Raw genomic sequence first — 21,955 nt, forward strand, 5'->3', positions numbered from 1 at the left:
AGAAAATGTTTGTTCATAATCTTTGGCAAAAGTACTCCTTAGCTTTGAAACGCGAACCACATCGCCGATGTTGAACTTATAAGTAGTTTTCCCCTTCTTAATAAATGGGCCGTATAATTTTTTATAGACCTTAAAAGAATTACTTTGATCAACATCTATAGGCTTCATTTTAATACTGGCGTGATACCCTTGGTTGTAAGCATCGATAAAATCCTGAACTTTATCAAAATACTTGAACGTGTTGACCGCTGTAAAATATCTCCACATTTTGGTCTTTATGGTGCGGTTAAACCTCTCCACCACCGATGCCTTAAGCTCATTACCGGTGGTGAAATGATGTATTTTGTGTCTCTTCAGTAGATTCTGAAATTCTCTGTTGAGAAACTCTTTTCCTTTATCAGTCTGCAGTTTTTTAGGACATCGTCCCTGGGACAATATATCCTCAAAGGCCCTTGTCACCACCCGACCTGTTTTATTATGTAGAATGCGAGCCCAGGCATATTTTGATAACACATCGATACACATCAACATAAATTCGTGACCATTGTTATGTTTTGATAAATTTGACATATCGACTAGATCCATTTGCCATTGTGAGTCTATGTCAGTTGCATATACACGGTTTCTTTTAAAGTTAATCCTGAGAGGTTTATGTAAGGTATAGGCGTCTTGTTCCCGTAACCATTCTGAAACAACCACATCATTAACCTTCACACCGGCCTCAGCGAGTCCCCTTTGAAAACCCTTCTTACCCGCCAAACCCCCAATCTTGGCTGGGTTGTAGTATAGTTCATGCATTTGGGGAGCTTGCCGAGTCATTCTGCCAAATAAACACACAGACCCACACTATGCGCAAAGTTTTTATACAAGGTTTTTTATTCAACTTCAGGAGAGCAGATACCCCTTTTTAGACATTTGAGAAAAGTATAACATACACAACAATTTTTTCTACGGTCCAGACAAAAAGAAATCAGATGATTGGTTACTTGATCTATATCAACAAATACCTGTTTCTTTATCTTGTAGGCACACACCTCAGTTACATATGTAAATAAAACAACAATATGACCTATTTTAAAAGTAAACAGAGGGGTATTAAACATGCTCAGTAAAAGGTCATACAGATGTTGATGAAATGGCCTAATATCATTCTTGGCCCCCTTGAGCGCTTCATCCCAGTGTTCGTACCCCCCGGTCTTTGTTACAGCAGCCATGAACTTTTCCAGGTTTGAAAGTTGATCCTCATCGATGGTTAAATCTGTAGAGAAAAGGCTCGCGTTGGCTACTTTTCTGTCAAGCACATGGTGTAATAGCGCTCTCAGGTTAGCTGCAGAGTGTTGATGACAGAACCAGTTGCAGCAGCAGTCCAGAACATTCCCCATGTTCAAAGTCCCTTAGTTCAGGTCAGAGTCTGAATCAGTGGCGTAGATGTCGAATTCTTCGTCGCTGCCCCCAGCTTTAACTTCTTTACGGAAGAAATAAGCTTTTAGCTTGCCAGCGGTTTTTCTACTTGGCTCATCCAGGTCATTGAGCAGCTGCCCAAGTTTCTCTATTATAAACGGCTCCTTTTTCAGCTCCAGCAAAATCTCATCTATGATTTTCTGGACTTGTCCAGCAGTGACATGTATGTGGGAGTAAGACAGAGCCTTGATTAGTGCCGGTTTCAGCCACGGTTTGTTCAGTCTTCTGTAAAACACGTTGAAATAGAACAGGAAATAGTAACGGTCTGGTTCAAACAAACAACTGTGTCTCAACTGACTGGGGTGATTCACTTCACACCCCCGACAGACTTCTTTCAGAGCTCGGTCGATGAGAGCACTCAGAATATACACCAGGGTGCTTTTAACCACTCTGCTTACTTGGACACCTACCCCGGGCATAAATCCTGCGTCTTCATCACGCCCCCGAGACAGTCCGATGCTCATTGGGTCGCCTGGTGGTTTGTGGGGTGTTTCTACATCCATTGGACTGACCCCCTCCTGAGACGCACAGACGGTAGACAGTTCGGCAAAATCGAGGCCCTCCATGAGCTCCAGAGGCTGGGGATCCCCGAGACTCATTTGGACATCCATCGCTCCGCATGTTGTTTCGTCCTGAGGGACCGGGGTCTGAGGTCTTGGAGGGTAACCGCAGTCAGAGGGTTCCGGAGTGTATACAAAATCTGGGGAATAGAACCAGGGGTGATCCCGGGTTTGAAGAGGCCTGTAGAGCCTGTCGACGTCCGCAGCTTTCGGGTAAGACATTCTCTTTAATTTTAAACCATGAATGAATTGTTGCGCCTTTTATCCTATCTCTTCACTACGTCACGACACACCGCCCTCTTAGAAGAGAGTAGACCCTGAGCCGTCAGACCCCCCTCCAACCCCCCACAGGTCGTCTGTTTTATCATCGTCGTCGTCATTCAAGGGGGATATATAATCCATAATCCAGCATATTCAACTTCTAACAGAATCCAGTTGTGAACATTTGGTCAAGATGTCAAAACCATCATTTATACAGTTTATGACCTCTTTCAAGAACGGCCAGTCCACGGCGTCAAACATAATTTCAGTAACCTGTTTTTCTGGATCCTCCACAACCCCTTCAATAGGGTTTGTAATCAGGGTACTGCTAAACAAAACCTTACGATCAGTAGTTAGAGATAGACTCTTCACCACTGTACCGTAGTTCTGCAAGCTTTCCCATTCACACCTTTCAAAACTCTGAGTCGGAGACTCCGTTTCGCCTTCTCTTGGACCCTCTTGCAAGCCTTCTATAGTCTTATCCACAAGCCCCAGGTCTCTCCATGCCATCACCTTCAACCAGTCCTCAAAAGAGTATTCAATCACCGTCTCAAAAGGTTCCAACGTACCCTCCTTCTCTCCCAAAGCAAAAAGCTCCACTCCAACATAGCTGGGATCCCTTTTAAAGCGGTAACCCCGTCGACCCCCCCAGAACAACACCCAGGAGCGTTCAATCTTCAAATTGGTGAGTACAGGAACCCTTGCCCGGGATTGTTTCTTGCGGGGTTTCATGTTGATGTCGCTGGACATGTTGAAGAAGCGGGATGTTTCAGATGCTGAGAATTAAAGAGGTATTGCCTAAAAGCAGTGCGGGGTCTTAAATAGAGAGGAGAGTTTCGGGGCGTTGCCTTCAGAGGGGGGGGGGGGTCTTTATGGGTGGCCTTGTTGTTCAGGGTTTTAGGGGTGTACACTTTCTGACGGATATGACGTAGGAATAATTAAGGAAATAACTCTAAAATCACGCCCCCCAATTATGACGTAGGAATATTAATAAGCTTAGGGCATACGTCATAACAAAATAGGCCGCGCCCAAAAAACCCTACTATCTACTGATGTGCGGTCCTAATTAATCGGCTACGTAAATCATTCCTTTCCGACCGAACCTGTAACGCTCAAATAAATAATCTGTATAATTTATTTAGCCATCTAACTTCAAGTTAACCTGACACTGAGCAGGTTTGATTTTTGTTTGTCCGTGTTCCACCTCGGGGGGTAAATTCAATAAACTATGCGCTAAATAAAAACTGACCTTTAAATAAACAGTATTCATCTATCGAGAATCTATGTTCATGGTTTGTATAGAAGTATTTCCACATATGCATCTGGACACTCGGGCAAGCCAGCTGAGAAGTCGCTCAAGTCGCCGCAGCTAAGTATCGCCTTTTTCTCTCGCGTTTCCTAGTTTAGTTAAGAGTTACATTGATTGTTTACGTGGTTTGTTTAGCTAAGAATGATATATCTTGCACCTGTTTTGTAGTAAGAGCAGCGACTGTTTGTTAGTGAATTTAGCAAGTTACTTAGCACACTCAACACGCCCTGTCTGTAATCAGAAGCTTTACACTGTAGGCTGTGATTATTCGCATGTATCTAGTCAGATGAATGATCTGAAATGCATCAAAAGTCATGGAATGAGAGACTTTCTGGGCGTTGGTGGTATAGTGGTGAGCATAGCTGCCTTCCAAGCAGTTGACCCGGGTTCGATTCCCGGCCAACGCAACGTTTTCTTTCTAGGCTTCCGCCATCACACTTGTGATGCTTCGGGGGAGTTCGACACCATTCAAGCTATTGCGACCCTACTAAGCCTGCACTTACCGCTGTTTTCACTAACACACTTCTGGTGAACCGTTGCGCATGAACAGATGACGAATAAATGGCCTTACACTAGTATCCCACAGCACCAGCTTCGTCTGTAGAAAAACAAAGGTTCCTCTGCCTGCTGCAGGATACCCACATCACACTTGACTCGCAGACCTTTACTGCGCCCTCTTGCTTCACGTGGGCCGTGCTCCCAGAAGCGCTGTAACATACATGTGCACTTGCGTGCAAAAGTATTCGGTATTACATTTATTTGACGTGTTCATTGCTTGAATATACTTTAAAAGCTAATACACTCCTCTCCATGCTCACCAACAACAATGTTGGCGACGATGACGGCTAAAGTAAAGTGAAATAGAAATGCCACTTCCATTCACTCCAATTACTATTGTTGTTATTATTACAAGGGAAAACTATGACCCTTGGTCATCAGTGTCTTGGGCGGACAGTTATGTCATTTAACAACATCCAAGATACCCGAGCCATCGGTCAGTCAGCACCGCTAGATGGCGGCAGTCAGACACTCATGCAATGTTTGAAGGAGAAAGTGTTCAAATACAGGAGCGCACAACTCTCTACGTGGCACCGATGTTAACTAGTTTTCACAGAAACCTGTGCTATGTGGCTCGTTGGTCTAGGGGTATGATTCAAAGGGTTCAAATCCCGGACGAGCCCTTTGTTTTAGTCTTCTCTCATTCATTTTCATTTTGACAGGGTACTTTTGCCAACATGAAAAACATTTCCTTCATGTATCATGACTTCATTATGGTAATATCTCATTTCGTATGTTTCCAAATAGGCCTCTTAACAATCATCTACAAGCCTACATATACCAGCATGATTTCATACAATGTGCACGATATGTAGTCCATGTCTGTCTCTCTGTCTGTCTAGATATATGTTTATAATTGAGTTGATGATAGTTGCATCTGTGCGCCAAACTGTGTCTGAGCAGCAGACTGTAACTTGAAATAATTGCATGAAAATGTCTGTATCTTCTTAATTTTATGCAGGTTAGTTCAGCTAGTAAGAAAGGTCACTATCTTTTTTTTATCTTTTTCTGTAACTAAACCATTCAGTCTTTCTACATGATGCCGTAAATCCAACATTTCCCCAATTCGCTCCCTGCGAGAAGACAATGCGGTGTGCAATGAAAGTGATAGCCTGTCACTTGGCACTTCAGTTCTGCGTACCACCAAGTCTTATTAGACTCCTTAGTTCTAACTGCAAGTTCCCTGCCATGTCCATGAAAGGGGATTGAGTCCGTATTGAACCATTATCTAAAACACAAAACTATGAGAAAGCTTTCGTGATCTATTGGTGCGCATAGCTACCTTCCGAGTAGTGGCCAGTACTACTACTACTAAAGGTAATTATACTAAGGAACGAATGAACGAAAGAGAGAGTATCATTACTCAGTACACTTAGAGGCTATGTGTGTACTAGTAACTTGTTACTTGATTTAAGTCACGAAAAGTCGCATCCAACGTCAGTCCCATCCTATGTAATGTGTGATGTCCAGAGCCGGCCCTAGCCATTTGGGGGCCATATGCGAGATTTGATAGTAGCCCCAGAACCATCCCCCCTCTCGATGAAAAACATTTTAGTGGTGCCCATGTTTATGGCGTATAGAGAATGTTTAGTTAAAACTAAAATAAACACAAACATTTAAATAATGCACATCACAGAACATGTATTGCACTTTAACATACACTGTACTTGTTGAAGAAATTGATGTAATAATCAATACAAATGTAAATAGTGCACTATGCATATTGAAATCAGAGCAATAACTAATAAACTGTTTAGGTAAAATAACATCCACACCAAAAATACTCAATACTGAAAATACTATAGTGCACAAAAAACTGAATTTAAATAATACAATACTATGAAAAATCATTAGCTGACAACTGGCAAACTACTGCAGTACTTAACTACTAGCTGATCATTATCATCATTTGGATGGCAACTGGCAGTAGGCTAGCTAGCAAAGTGAGCTGGATTATTACTTTATAATGATATATAATTTATAAAGACATGTAAATTCCTCACAAAGTTATGACTTAAAGTCCCACTGCTTGGAATTTAGAAAACACAGAACATCACTAAAGTTCCCCTGACATTATCTTTATAAACTCCACCACAATATACATTATATCCATCATATTTACATTACATTTAGCATACATATCCCTGACGCGTGTATTGACCTCACTGGAGACAATATGCTCGAGTCACAGATTAAATGCCCCTCTCCCTCTCGGGTTTACATGGTCTTAGTTTATTGCACTAGAGACGAGTTGTTTACCCGCAGCACTGCACAGGGCAAAGGACTGTCTTGTGCATTACGCCTTGTTTAATACTTTGTTTTAATGATCTTACCGAGTGGTTTTTTACGTCACTGGTGGGGCTACAAAGCCATGAATCGAAGTGTTTTATCAAGTTAGGATTAAAACACGATGTACAGTACTGAACAGTGTACAACAGACCCACAACAATTTAGAGAGCATAATGATAAAGGAAACCACTGATCCGCATTAACCATGAAACGTCTATCAGCAATGTACTTTACCTTGAAACCCACAATAAATGGACCAGACCGTTACCTTGCACTTTTAAAATGCGTCCATTTCGGGAATGTTACATGGATACCATCATCTCAGACGTTAGATTTTGCACGTAAACTGTGGGCTTAGATCGTGGAAAATTGTGCATGTTTTCAGAATTTCTACGCCATTTACTGGTGTTCTTGGGATGCTCCTTCTGTGTGACCGTATACCTCGAGTAAACGTTTACTCGGTCTGCTTGAGCAAGTGGGTTGAAATGACGTGTGTAAGCCGAAAGCCAGTAATGTATTTTGATACCAGACATTACAGCTTTCATGACCAGGGGCGCAGCGAGGATTTCAGGGCCCCATGAAAGTAAAAAAGGTAGCTACCGAAGTGTGACCCATCGGGAGGATAGCTAAACCCGGGGGTTATGCCTGTGAGGAGAGGTTGAGGGGTGGATGAGGAACCTCGCCACTTGATAGGTCCGGTCGTTGAGGTAGGAGGAGAAACAAGTGAGAGCAGTCCCAGAGATTCCAAGGTCAGCGAGGCAGGAGAGGAGGATGGAGTGATCGACGGTGTCAAATGTTGCGGAGAGACCAAGGAGGATGAGGATTGAGGAGAGGGAGGCTGCCCGAGCACAGTTGAGGGAGTCAGTGACTGCCAGGAGAGCAGTCTCAGTGGTGTGAGCGGTGTTTGGAAGGCGGATTGCAGAGGATCAAGAAGTGAGAGATGGGAAAGGAATGCAGAGAGCTGACAGTGGAAAGTGAATAAATAAAACAAAACAAGAAGCAATAAAAAACACACAAAACAAATACCAAAATAGGCTAACGCCCATTGCTAGTGATGCAATAAAGGGACACTGTTTGGAATGAATGAGAATTGTGCATTCTTACCGATGCCCCACAACGATCACACCTTTTGATCGATCAGCTATTTAACTCTTTCATCAACCTCCATTACCTATAACATAATTTTGAGAAATGTACTTTTTCTTTCAAGTGTGCTGCAGGAAACATCCACTTATTTATAATTCGTTTTATGTCACTTGTTTGCTGCAAGAAAGGCAAGGCGAGTAAGGCTGTAGAACACTGCTACATTATGCATCTTGCACTATGGTGTCGGTAATATAGTTTTTTCGTGCAATACTAATTTATATTGTATTCATAATTCGTTTTGTCACTTGTTTCTTGCATACTGTTTTTATTTTGTGTGGTTTTTTATTGTTTCAAAAATAAAGAAAATCTAAGACATGAAGCTATGCAGTTTCTGTGTGAGTGTATGAACACAATGATCGGTGGTGGAATTGGCTGCGATGCCAGGGGTACCAGCTAAAATCTTGCCTAGGGCATCAAATTGGTCAGGGCCGGCCCAGGGCGGAATGACTGATGTGCGGTCCTAATTAATCGGCTACGTAAATCATTCCTTTCCGACCGAACCTGTAACGCTCAAATAATTAATCTGTATAATTTAAATCTATAATCTCTATGAATTATTCCTCGCAGAAAAGCTACTGGGTCTGGATCACTACTGGATCTGTTAGGAACGGCGCCGTCATTGTTGGGGGACACAGTCAGCTGTCATTTAACTGGGCAGATGAAATACAGTCAGATTGTTAGCCATCTAACTTCAAGTTAACCTGACAGGGAGCAGGTTTGAGATGCTGGACATGCTGCTCTGGAAACATAGCTGGCTGAACTTTAAACTCGCTACGGAGAATGGAAAATCCCGAGTTAATGCCAAGTTATCCTGAAACTTAGCCGGCTAACCTACTTATCCAAGTAGGAAGAACACACCCAGGTGCCTATATGTTGTTGGTTTCTTTACAATGCTTGTGTAACTTAATAATATATATACTTTTCCTTGTGCAGAAAACATATCGGCACAATTCGAACTTATGCAAGTTTTATTGTAGAATACTACTACTACTAATAATAATTACAATTATTATGATAATAAACACGAAACAGAGACTGATTAGCATACGTTGAGGTTATCAACAAAGCTATTAACTCTTTACCATAATGCATTTTTACTATTAAGTTGTATCTGAAGCATATCATCTTTCGTGAAACTTGATTTGATTATGTACTTACCCAGCGTTACTTTTAACTTTTCTGTATGTGCACATATTCCTGTTATCCACAAACCACTGTAGTTATTTAAAGCAACTAAACGCAATAACTTCATCGTCACTCCTGTAACATTAAAACCCAATATTCACTGGCGCTGTTTAAACTGTGAATAACTAGGTGAGTGCATGTTTTTTTCAGATAATGGCCAATTCTACCTGTTCACCAAAAGCAAGCATGTGCAAATATGTACATTTATTATTTGGACCTTATTATATTAAACCTATTGTAAAATAAAATACAATATTAGTAAAGGCAAATACACTCACCTAAAGGATTATTAGATACACCTGTTCAATTTCTCATTAATGCAATTATCTAACCAACCAATCACATGGCAGTTGCTTCAATGCATTTAGGGGTGTGGTCCTGGTCAAGACAATCTCCTGAACTCCAAACTGGATGTCTGAATGGGAAAGAAAGGTGATTTAAGCAATTTTGAGCGTGGCATGGTTGTTGGTGCCAGACGGGCCGGTCTGAGTATTTCACAATCTGCTCAGTTACTGGGATTTTCACGCACAACCATTTCTAGGGTTTACAAAAAATGGTGTGAAAAGGGAAAAACATCCAGTATGCGGCAGTCCTGTGGGCGAAAATGCCTTGTTGATGCTAGAGGTCAGAGGAGAATGGGCCGACTGATTCAAGCTGATAGAAGAGCAACTTTGACTGAAATAACCACTCGTTACAACCGAGGTATGCAGCAAGGCATTTGTGAAGCCACAACACGTACAACCTTGAGGCGGATGGGCTACAACAGCAGAAGACCCCACCGGGTACCACTCATCTCCACTACAGATAGGAAAAAGAGGCTACAATTTGCACAAGCTCACCAAAATTGGACAGTTGAAGACTGGAAAAATGTTGCCTGGTCTGATGAGTCTCGATTTCTGTTGAGACATTCAGATGGTAGAGTCAGAATTTGGCGTAAACAGAATGAGAACATGGATCCATCATGCCTTGTTACCACTGTGCAGGCTGGTGGTGGTGGTGTAATGGTGTGGGGGATGTTTTCTTGGCACACTTTAGGCCCCTTAGTGCCAATTGGGCATCGTTTAAATGCCACGGCCTACCTGAGCATTGTTTCTGAGCATGTCCATCCCTTTATGACCACCATGTACCCATCCTCTGATGGCTACTTCCAGCAGGATAATGCACCATGTCACAAAGGTCGAATCATTTCAAATTGGTTTCTTGAACATGACAATGAGTTCACTGTACTAAACTGGCCCCCACAGTCACCACATCTCGACCCAATAGAGCATCTTTGGGATGTGGTGGAACGGGAGCTTCGTGCCCTGGATGTGCATCCCACAAATCTCGATCAACTGCAAGATGCTATCCTATCAATATGGGCCAACATTTCTAAAGAATGCTTTCAGCACCTTGTTGAATCAATGCCACGTAGAATTAAGGCAGTTCTGAAGGCGAAAGGGGGTAAAACACAGTATTAGTATGGTGTTCCTAATAATCCTTTAGGTGAGTGTATAAGCGGAATATATTTGTTATAAATATAACAGATATAGTTTTATTTTCACTGTATTTTCCATTTCATGGGATTCCAGAATAATTTCTGTATCAAATTTAAACTACTGAGATATCATATTAAAGATATAGGAAAGACCAAACATATGTGCAGTGTCCGGTTTTCTTTGTTTTCTTTCTTTCTGTAATTTCTGCTTTAAGTTTAACTTGGTATTCTCGTCATGCCATGTGTTCTGTGTCATGCTCACTGTCACTATCTCTTTAGCATTCTGTTTAACTTCTTCATCACGTCAATGCTTCAGTTGCCCATTCATTAACCTAATGGTCACTAGCAAAACATCACCATAGTTCCCAATATTTTTCCTTGACGTCCTGTGTTAACTGAAGTTTAAGGACCTCGTGGCGCAACGGTAGCGCGTCTGACTCCAGATCAGAAGGTTGTGTGTTCAAATCACGTCGGGGTCAGTCTTTTACTCAACATTCCCTGTAATATCACTCAATAATTCCTGCTGTGGAGAGTGTTATTAATATCCTAGAATGCAAACGTTGTTAGTCTAAGTAACATGCATCTACACCCGAGGGGATGCATAAAAGTCAGTCTGGTCTCCTGCACGTTGAAATTATATTTGATTTTAAGAATCCGTATCGTTTGTTATATTTTAATCTGCCTTGTTATAGGCTATTAACAGTGGACTGTCACAATCCGTGTTTTATTCACTGCTGTATAGCTCCCTTTTATGTATTTCTTGTGCTTTCGATTACCGCCTACCCTATACTGTCTCACTTTCTGATCCCTGGTCGACACAATTCATACACTAATAAAAACGTATAGAAATACTTTAGATAACATCAACACTACTAGGTAATAATAGTAGATGGGATTCAATGTTCATTTCTCGGTTCATGTTTGAGCGATTCCGAGGCCTCGCTAAGGTGCCTTTTAGTGATGCGCTAAGGTCGCTGCACTGTGGCGCGGCACACCGACCCCCCAGGATGTTGCCATATTATTAGGAATATTATTAGGGTTCCACTGTACAAGATCTGCTGCCGTGCTCGGCATTACCAGCAGCTTATCCAGACGGAGGCGCCGGGTGTCACAGAGAGATGCAGGTCGGTGCTGCTAATGGAGCGAGTCACTCATACTTTGACAATCACTCTTTGGGTGCATCGGGGTGTGTATATTGAAGTCACTAGACTTTCATTGACGTACACGGAGTAGCCTACACAGCATCAGCTGAGTTTGCGCCTGTAGAAAAGCCTGGCTGAATTTCTGCCAGCCCCAGCTCCTCTAGTCCAATAGTGCTATTAGTCAGCAACATTAGATGGCAGTCACACACAAGGTGCTTGAACTTGAGACTGAGAAAGTTTCCAGCTGTTGGAGCGCACCGCTTTCTACGTGGCACTAGTGTAAAGATGTCACTAATGTAAGTTTGTTCGAGATATGATTCTCTCTTAGAGTGCGAGAGGTCCTGGTTTAAAATGCCTTTCTTTTACGGTTTTCTTAATTTCTCATCAGCATTTTATTATGGTATTACCCCTTTTCTGTAAAGATTAGTTTATAATACACATGCATATACTACATATACTATTATTAAACATTATTATTATTTTTATTTCTTGGCAGACGCCCTTATGCAGGGCGACTTGCAACATAAGTGCAAGAATACAGTTAAGTACAAGGCATCAAACATTACAAATTCAAATTTACATTAAACAAAGCAATTCAAGATAATACATTTTACAACTTCCAATGTATACAGTTAAGTACAGTAAGTGCAGTCATACATTGTGAAAAGTAAAGCTAAGTGCCGTCAAGATGTACGACAATTGTCGAAATCATGTATTTGGCCAGTGAATAAGATCTCTTCTCCTCTCATCAGCATTTTATTATGGTATTACCCCTTTTCTGTAAAGATTAGTTTATAATACACATGCATATACTACATATACTATTATCATTTAAAATATTGTAGACAGACGCCATCCGACTGTCTATCCGTCTATTTTTAAATCCATCTAGTTTTGTCCATTTGTCCAAAATGTGGCTAGAGACAGTGGCTTGCTTTCTACCTAGTTCCCCCAGTAAAAGCCATTAACCACTGAAGAAACTCAATTCATTTCTGACAGTCATTTAAGGTAAGGTACATCCTTGCCATTCTTAACAATGACTGTGATGTCATCTACGTAAGCCACCGCTTTGAAAAGTTTCATTAATACACCAGGAACAATCAGCCCAAATAGTCTGTAGGTTATGTAAATGCATCACTACCAGCAGGTGACACACACACACACACACACACACACACTTTTCTCTCGAGTTTGTTTTTCCATTCCAATGGGTGTCCAAGTTACTCCAACAGTCCAAGTTACACTGTCAATCAAATACATCATTGTCCGTGTTCCACCTTGGTGGGTAAATTCAATAAACTATGCGCTAAATAAAAACTGACCTTTAAATAAACAGTATTCATCTATCGAGAATCTATGTTCATGGTTTGTATAGAAGTATTTCCACATATGCATCTGGACACTCGGGCAAGCCAGCTGAGAAGTCGCTCAAGTCGCCGCAGCTAAGTATCGCCTTTTTCTCTCGCGTTTCCTAGTTTAGTTAAGAGTTACATTGATTGTTTACGTGGTTTGTTTAGCTAAGAATGATATATCTTGCACCTGTTTTGTAGTAAGAGCAGCGACTGTTTGTTAGTGAATTTAGCAAGTTACTTAGCACACTCAACACGCCCTGTCTGAAAATCAGAAGCTTTACACTGTAGGCTGTGATTATTCGCATGTATCTAGTCAGATGAATGATCTGAAATGCATCAAAAGTCATGGAATGAGAGACTTTCTGGGCGTTGGTGGTATAGTGGTGAGCATAGCTGCCTTCCAAGCAGTTGACCCGGGTTCGATTCCCGGCCAACGCAACGTTTTCTTTCTAGGCTTCCGCCATCACACTTGTGATGCTTCGGGGGAGTTCGACACCATTCAAGCTATTGCGACCCTACTAAGCCTGCACTTACCGCTGTTTTCACTAACACACTTCTGGTGAACCGTTGCGCATGAACAGATGACGAATAAATGGCCTTACACTAGTATCCCACAGCACCAGCTTCGTCTGTAGAAAAACAAAGGTTCCTCTCCCTGCTGCAGGATACCCACATCACACTTGACTCGCAGACCTTTACTGCGCCCTCTTGCTTGACGTGGGCCGTGCTCCCAGAAGCGCTGTAACATACATGTGCACTTGCGTGCAAAAGTATTCGGTATTACATTTATTTGACGTGTTCATTGCTTGAATATACTTTAAAAGCAAATACACTCCTCTCCATGCTCACCAACAACAATGTTGGCGACGATGACGGCTAAAGTAAGGAGAAATAGAAATGCCACTTCCATTCACTCCAATTACTATTGTTGTTATTATTACAAGGGAAAACTATGACCCTTGGTCATCAGTGTCTTGGGCGGACAGTTATGTCATTTAACAACATCCAAGATACCCGAGCCATCGGTCAGTCAGCACCGCAAGATGGCGGCAGTCAGACACTCATGCAATGTTTGAAGGAGAAAGTGTTCAAATAGAGGAGCGCACAACTCTCTACGTGGCACCGATGTTAACTAGTTTTCACAGAAACCTGTGCTATGTGGCTCGTTGGTCTAGGGGTATGATTCAAAGGGTTCAAATCCCGGACGAGCCCTTTGTTTTAGTCTTCTCTCATTCATTTTCATTTTGACAGGGTACTTTTGCCAACATGAAAAACATTTCCTTCATGTATCATGACTTCATTATGGTAATATCTCATTTCGTATGTTTCCAAATAGGCCTCTTAACAATCATCTACAAGCCTACATATACCAGCATGATTTCATACAATGTGCACGATATGTAGTCCATGTCTGTCTCTCTGTCTGTCTAGATATATGTTTATAATTGAGTTGATGATAGTTGCATCTGTGCGCCAAACTGTGTCTGAGCAGCAGACTGTAACTTGAAATAATTGCATGAAAATGTCCGTATCTTCTTAATTTTATGCAGGTTAGTTCAGCTAGTAAGAAAGGTCACTATCTTTTTTATCTTTTTCTGTAACTAAACCATTCAGTCTTTCTACATGATGCCGTAAATCCAACATTTCCCCAATTCGCTCCCTGCGAGAAGACAATGCGGTGTGCAATGAAAGTGATAGCCTGTCTCTTGGCACTTCAGTTCTGCGTACCACCAAGTCTTATTAGACTCCTTAGTTCTAACTGCAAGTTCCGTGCCATGTCCATGAAAGGGGATTGAGTCCGTATTGAACCATTATCTAAAACACAAAACTATGAGAAAGCTTTCGTGATCTATTGGTGCGCATCGCTACCTTCCGAGTAGTGGCCAGTACTACTACTACTAAAGGTAATTATACTAAGGAACGAATGAACGAAAGAGAGAGTATCATTACTCAGTACACTTAGAGGCTATGTGTGTACTAGTAACTTGTTACTTGATTTAAGTCACGAAAAGTACCATCCAACGTCAGTCCCATCCTATGTAATGTGTGATGTCCAGAGCCGGCCCTAGCCATTTGGGGGCCATATGCGAGATTTGATAGTAGCCCCAAAACCATCCCCCCTCTCGATGAAAAACATTTTAGTGGTGCCCATGTTTATGGCGTATAGAGAATGTTTAGTTAAAACTAAAATAAACACAAACATTTAAATAATGCACATCACAGAACATGTATTGCACTTTAACATACACTGTACTTGTTGAAGAAATTGATGTAATAATCAATACAAATGTAAATAGTGCACTATGCATATTGAAATCAGAGCAATAACTAATAAACTGTTTAGGTAAAATAACATCCACACCAAAAATACTCAATACTGAAAATACTATAGTGCACAAAAAACTGAATTTAAATAATACAATACTATCAAAAATCATTAGCTGACAACTGGCAAACTACTGCAGTACTTAACTACTAGCTGATCATTATCATCATTTGGATGGCAACTGGCAGTAGGCTAGCTAGCAAAGTGAGCTGGATTATTACTTTATAATGATATATAATTTATAAAGACATGTAAATTCCTCACAAAGTTATGACTTAAAGTCCCACTGCTTGGAATTTAGAAAACACAGAACATCACTAAAGTTCCCCTGACATTATCTTTATAAACTCCACCACAATATACATTATATCCATCATATTTACATTACATTTAGCATACATATCCCTGAGGCGTGTATTGACCTCACTGGAGACAATATGCTCGAGTCACAGATTAAATGCCCCTCTCCCTCTCGGGCTTACATGTTCTTAGTTTATTGCACTAGAGACGAGTTGTTTACCCGCAGCACTGCACAGGGCAAAGGACTGTCTTGTGCATTGCGCCTTGTTTAATACTTTGTTTTAATGATCTTACCGAGTGGTTTTTTACGTCACTGGTGGGGCTACAAAGCCATGAATCGAAGTGTTTTATCAAGTTAGGATTAAAACACGATGTACAGTACTGAACAGTGTACAACAGACCCACAACAATTTAGAGAGCATAATGATAAAGGAAACCACTGATCCGCATTAACCATGAAACGTCCATCAGCAATGTACTTTACCTTGAAACCCACAATAAATGGACCAGACCGTTACCTTGCACTTTTAAAATGCGTCCATTTCGGGAATGTTACATGGATACCATCATCTCAGACATTAGATTTTGCACGTAAACTGTGGGCTTAGATCGTGGAAAATTGTGCATGTTTTCAAAATTTCTACGCCATTTACTGGTGTTCTTGGGATGCTCCTTCTGTGTGACCGTATACCTCGAGTAAACGTTTACTCGGTCTGCTTGAGCAAGTGGGTTGAAATGACGTGTGTAAGCCGAAAGCCAGTAATGTATTTTGATACCAGACATTACAGCTTTCATGACCAGGGGCGCAGCGAGGATTTCAGGGCCCCATGAAAGTAAAAAAGGTAGTTACCGAAATGTGACCCATCGGGAGGATAGCTAAACCCGGGGGTTATGCCTGTGAGGAGAGGTTGAGGGGTGGATGAGGAAGCTCGCCACTTGATAGGTCCGGTCGTTGAGGTAGGAGGAGAAACAAGTGAGAGCAGTCCCAGAGATTCCAAGGTCAGCGAGGCAGGAGAGTAGGATGGAGTGATCGACGGTGTCAAATGTTGCGGAGAGACCAAGGAGGATGAGGATTGAGGAGAGGGAGGCTGCCCGAGCACAGTTGAGGGAGTCAGTGACTGCCAGGACAGCAGTCTCAGTGGTGTGAGCAGTGTTTGGAAGGCGGATTGCAGAGGATCAAGAAGTGAGAGATGGGAAAGGAATGCAGAGAGCTGACAGTGGACCGCACGCTCGAGGGTCTTTGAGAGGAAGGGGAGTAGGGCGACAGGGCAGAGACAGGTGCCTCTGAGGAGAGGTGGGGTCAAGGGTAGGTTTCTTGAGGAGTGGGATGACCGCAGCTTGTTTAAATGCAAGAGGGGAAACAGCCAGAGAGGAGTGAGGAGTTGAGGAGGGAGGAGAAGAAGGGGAGTTGAAATGGAGCAGACGCTTGCAGGAGGCGAGTAGAGAGAGGGTCCAGGGGACATATTATGGGTTTGTGACCTAGGAGGAGAGAATGAAGAAATGGAAGCTTGATCGGTGGGAGACTTGGGCAGGGTGGGAGTGGAGAGGAGACTGTTGAAGAGCTTGTGGATGTCTGTGATCTTGTAGAAGAATGAGGCAAAATGATGAGGTGAGATGAGATGAGGGAGGAGGGGGGAGATGAGAGAGAAGGTGGAGTAAAGCTTGCAGGGGTTGTGGACAGTGGATTCAAAGAATGACTGGAAGTAAGACTGAGGTGAGCGAGGAGGGGAATGTGGGCAGTAGAGAGTGGTAGAGTGCGAGGGTCGCTGGGAGTTTGGATCTCTTCCACTTGTGCTCAGTGGTGCGCAGACTGGATCAGGTTGAGCGGAGAACAGAAGAGATCCAAGGCTGAGGAGGGGAGGGACGGACAGAACGAGACGGTGTAAATGAAGAACTTTTTCCTGAAATCAGGAGCGATTCAAACTTCCGGTTTGAAATAGCTGTAGAACTGTCGCTATTTCGGTTGGAATTTCATGAATAAATTAATATAGGGACAACCTATGGACTGCCTACAAGACGCACAATCCCAAGAAAAAGGGAGCAAGGTCGATCCACGAATTGTTTATGAAGGCAAAAAAAAAATAGGCAATTAACCAATCGTGAAGCATGAATCGATTCCAAAGTACAACAACCCTGCTAGCACATTGCCTCAATGCTGTAGCAATATAAATTATATTGCTACAATGTTATTGGCAATGTTGTGTGTTAGCAGGGAATACCTGTACAGTTTTTTTCCAACAATCTGAAAAGTTAAATACTGGTGCTGAAAAATTAGGTACTAATAAAACAGAAGTATTTGGCACACACAAGTAATGTGTGTTGGTTCGGCAGTTACTGCTCACAGGAAGGTAATGTGACTGCCTCCCGTCTCCCCAAAGCTCCCGTCATTGATGAAGCAGGCGTGACCGCACCTTCCCAAGCTCTTCACTATGACTTCACATCTTGTCGCTATTAAAATCTAGGATGTGTCACAGAGTGGAAGTTATACAGTACCACTGGGGGGTAAAACTTATGGAAGCACGACTACACCACCTAGCGGTTGTCTACAGCCGCTAGGACCCATTGGGAGGTTGTCGATTGCCCAAATATGCCCATTTTGCATTTACTACCTCAATTCTCCCTTCGATTTAGGTTATTTAAATTGGGGAATCTCAAGCCAGGAGCACACCACAGACCACACAAGACAGGTATACAATTAACTGGATTACAAATCTCTAATATAAAATCCATCAGACTTCCTCTTTATGTTAAAAAGACAAAAAAGTTCAAACTAAAAAATGCATTCGTGGAGGGTTCTGTTGGTCTCCTCCGGCAGCACCAGGAGCTGGAATGGGGCAGGCAATAGTCCACGTGTCCTAGTACAAAGTAATGAGGGGCTCCGACAAAAATTCAGCTTCTGCTCTGGTCCGGGTTTGGCAATACAAAGAAATTACAATGTCCATGTACAGTCCAAGAAAACAATGGCCGAGTAAAAAAAAAAAAAAACAGGTTGTTTGTTGTTATCCTTTGAAACACTACTGTAGTTCAAAAAGCCTGTACGCTATCCCTTCTCTGGATACTCTCGCTAGCGTTGCAGAGGTCGCCTCAGCTCTCCTCTGGGTCTCTTAGCCCTTTCCGTTACTTGTCCATCAAGTCCTTCGTTCGCCTTTGGCTCCACGTTTCGTTCCCGTTGCTCTGCAATCCCGTCCCCCCCAGCTCCACCCCGGGAGCATTTTATCTCCAGCCTAACAGGTGCTCCTCATGGTCAATTATTGAATTTCGTAGAACCTGGCGAATAAGCGGGTACTCTCATGAATGCGTGATTAGCCATGTGTATATTTAAATCAATCAATCGTAAATAAAACTCGTGCATTTCCGTGAAGTGGGGCGGGACATTCAAAGTAAACAAACGTGATTTTAATGGGAATAATGTGATAATATAAGAGGTTTAAAGTGAATTAATAAAACAAAACAAAAAGCAATCAAAAACACACAAAACAAATACCAAATGCTAGTGATGCAGTAAAGGGACACTGTTTGGAATGAATGAGAATTGTGCATTCTTACCGATGCCCCACAACGATCACACCTTTTGATCGATCAGCTATTTAACTCTTTCATCAACCTCCATTACCTATAACATAATTCTGAGAAATATACCTTTTCTTTCAAGTGTGCTGCAGGAAACATCCACTTATTTATAATTCGTTTTATGTCACTTGTTTGCTGCAAGAAAGGCAAGGCGGTAAGGCTGTAGAACACTGCTACATTATGCATCTTGCACTATGGTGTCGGTAATATAGTTTTTTCGTGCAATACTTATTTATATTGTATTCATAATTCGTTTTGTCACTTGTTTCTTGCATACTGTTTTTATTTTGTGTGTTTTTTTCTTGTTTCAAACATAAAGAAAATCTAAGACATGAAGCTATGCAGTTTCTGTGTAAGTGTATGAACACAATGATCGGTGGTGGAATTGGCTGCGATGCAAGGGGACCAGCTAAAATCTTGCCTAGGGCATCAAATTGGTCAGGGCCGGCCCAGGGCGGAATGACTGATGTGAGTAGATAGTAGGTTTTTTTGGGCGCGGCCTATTTTGTTATGACGTATGCCCTAAGCTTATTAATATTCCTACGTCATAATCGGGGGGCGTGATTTTAGAGTTATTTCCTTAATTATTCCTACGTCATATCCGTCAGAAAGTGTACACCCCTAAAACCCTGAACAACAAGGCCCCCCATAACCGGTTGTTCTTGTTGTTCTTGTTGGTCAACTGTAGAGTGTGAATGGGTCGGCTCTTCCTGTAGCGGTTGGGGGTCTTTTTTAAATATACATGTAAGGGGCCCAGGTCTTAACAATGCCATTTTGAATAGTGCGTTTATCATATTCACACTGTCTCTGTCTCTGTCTCTGTCTGTCTCTCTCTCTCTGTCTCTCTCGCCCAAGCATTTTATAAGATCAACAAGTTCTGTTGTCTGTAATGGTCCCAGGTCTTAACAATGCCATTTTGAATAGTGCGTTTATCATATTCACACTGGCTCTGTCTCTGTCTGTCTCTATATCTCTCTCTCTCGCCCAATCATTTTATAAGATCAACAAGTTCTGTTGTCTGTAATGGTCACAGGTCCTAACAATTCCTGTTATGCATAGGGTACTTATGTTAACCCCAATGTATATGGCTCTGTCTCTCCCCTCAAATTTAATTAAAAATAAAATTAAAAAAAAGAGGGTGTGTGTGTGTGTGGGTGTTTGTGGGTATAGGTTAATTGTATTTGTAAAAAAAAAAAAAAAAAAAAAAAAAGCTGTGGTTATATTTTATCTCACACATAATGTGTTCATTCGTTTTACTTAAATACATTCTAGGGTCTTAAAGCTCATAAGAGTTAGACTTAAGATAAGGATATGTTTTTAAGGTATTTTAGCAGGCTCAATCCCTGATGATAAGGAATCATTTAAAAAATAAAAACAACTGATCACTCAATGCTAAATAGATCACAACACTCAAGGCTAAATCACTCACACCACGGGGGACGGGGGTGGGCTCAGACAAACGTAGGCATGGCGTGTGGTCTCAAAACATTCAGAATACTTTTAAACTATATAATTTATAAGCTTTGTAAAATAAACCCAAATATCTCTTTTGTGGGGATAAACGCTGTTCTGAGTAGTTTGTGACTTGTTTAATACCAAACAAAGCATCGCTATTAAAAAAAAAAAAAAAAAAAAAAAAAATCACTGTAAAAGCGCTACTTATTTTAGATCTTTATAGTTATTTTCTTGGCTCAGGTTGTTTTTTAGCGCGTATAAAGGCCTGAAATATTCTTAGTGTTTATTGACTATAGGTCTTGATGCTTAAAAATGTTTTTTTGAGAGACCAAAAGGTTCTAATAAAAGTTTAGAGTAGAGAGGAGAGAGATCGTCGCCATCTTGGTTTCTATTTGAAATTGATGCAGGGTCATTTTATTGGTTGGTTTTGATATGTTAATTGATAACAGGACGGCACAAAGGCCAGCCCAGAACAATGCCTTACAAGCAGATCCGGCATCCGGCCATCAGTATAAGTATGAAGGTCTGGTCTTCAGCTCGACAGACTCATACTGACCTTTCGATTTAAGCCTAAAGATCAACAATGTCCGGAAACAACATCAACGACTTCGATTTAAACGAGTTTTTAGGTAAGTCTTCAGATTATTTTCATTGACTCAGAGCGTGGGCATGTATTGTAAATAAGGTTATAACATCTGTTTTAAGTTCTGTAAAATTATTTTTCAGCCAGTCAACAGGAGTTAATTCCCAACGCTGAGGAGATCATCTGGAACAACGACGGTAAGATTTTTGTGTTTGCGCTCAAGGGTTCTTATGTATGGGTGTGTGGTTGTGTTTTGAAGCGGCTCATTAGAGTTATGAAAACGTTTTAATATATATTAATGGCGGTCTCTTTAATTACACAGAAACTATCGAAAGGCCTGTGATTAATGTCTCCGAGGATCAACCAAGAGAAGTGGTTGTCCCTAGACAGGCTGTCTGCCGACCGGGTAAGAACTAAACCCCTGTTTGTTTGTATAACGTTTCGGTAAGATGTTTGAGGCCCGTTTTGTTAATTTAAAAAAATATCCTTTCTAACAGTATTAAGAAACGTGGTTCGAGACAACGAAAGGCCTTCCACATCGAGGGATTGTTTCGTTTTACCTTCGAGAACCGTAACCTTTCAAGAATCTGAAAGGCCGTCAGCCCCTGTATCTGATAGCGGTGAGTATATATCTGCCGCTTGTAAGAGGTTAAAGCTTTTTATAAAGAGGGGTGGTTAAAGGTTAAACATGTCTCTTACCTTCACAGAAGTGCAAAAAGCTAAATCAGCTGAAAAACATAAGAAACGATTATTCTTTGGAGGTAAGTAAGATCTTTCAAACTTTAATGTTTTTAAAAGGGTTTTGTTTGCCCGTTGAGGGCTAATATTTAAGCGAGGGGTGTCCATTTCCTGTAGGTCTTGGGGGTTCTGGGAAAGATCTTTAGAAGTCCGGACAGGTCTAGGCTTGTTTCTGGGGCATGTGTTTAGAAATGACCGATTGCCCGACCGTCTGGTTAGGAAGTAAAGCTGTCCGAAAGGTTT

At 41.6% G+C, this 21,955-nt stretch overlaps 3 non-coding genes across 3 annotated transcripts; all 3 read left to right on the plus strand.

The window, feature by feature from the left end:
- Positions 1-3,926: 3,926 nt before the first annotated feature.
- Positions 3,927-3,998, plus strand: trnag-ucc (transfer RNA glycine (anticodon UCC)). The gene has a single exon. It is a non-coding gene; the product is annotated as a tRNA-Gly (tRNA).
- A 6,655-nt stretch (positions 3,999-10,653) lies between these two features.
- On the plus strand, positions 10,654-10,725 carry trnaw-cca (transfer RNA tryptophan (anticodon CCA)). Its single transcript has one exon. It is a non-coding gene; the product is annotated as a tRNA-Trp (tRNA).
- A 2,381-nt stretch (positions 10,726-13,106) lies between these two features.
- trnag-ucc (transfer RNA glycine (anticodon UCC)) lies at positions 13,107-13,178 on the plus strand. Its single transcript has one exon. It is a non-coding gene; the product is annotated as a tRNA-Gly (tRNA).
- Positions 13,179-21,955: the final 8,777 nt, after the last annotated feature.

The sequence above is a fragment of the Amia ocellicauda genome, unplaced genomic scaffold, assembly GCF_036373705.1.
Source record: "Amia ocellicauda isolate fAmiCal2 unplaced genomic scaffold, fAmiCal2.hap1 HAP1_SCAFFOLD_112, whole genome shotgun sequence".
Classification (NCBI taxonomy): Eukaryota; Metazoa; Chordata; class Actinopteri; order Amiiformes; family Amiidae; genus Amia; species Amia ocellicauda.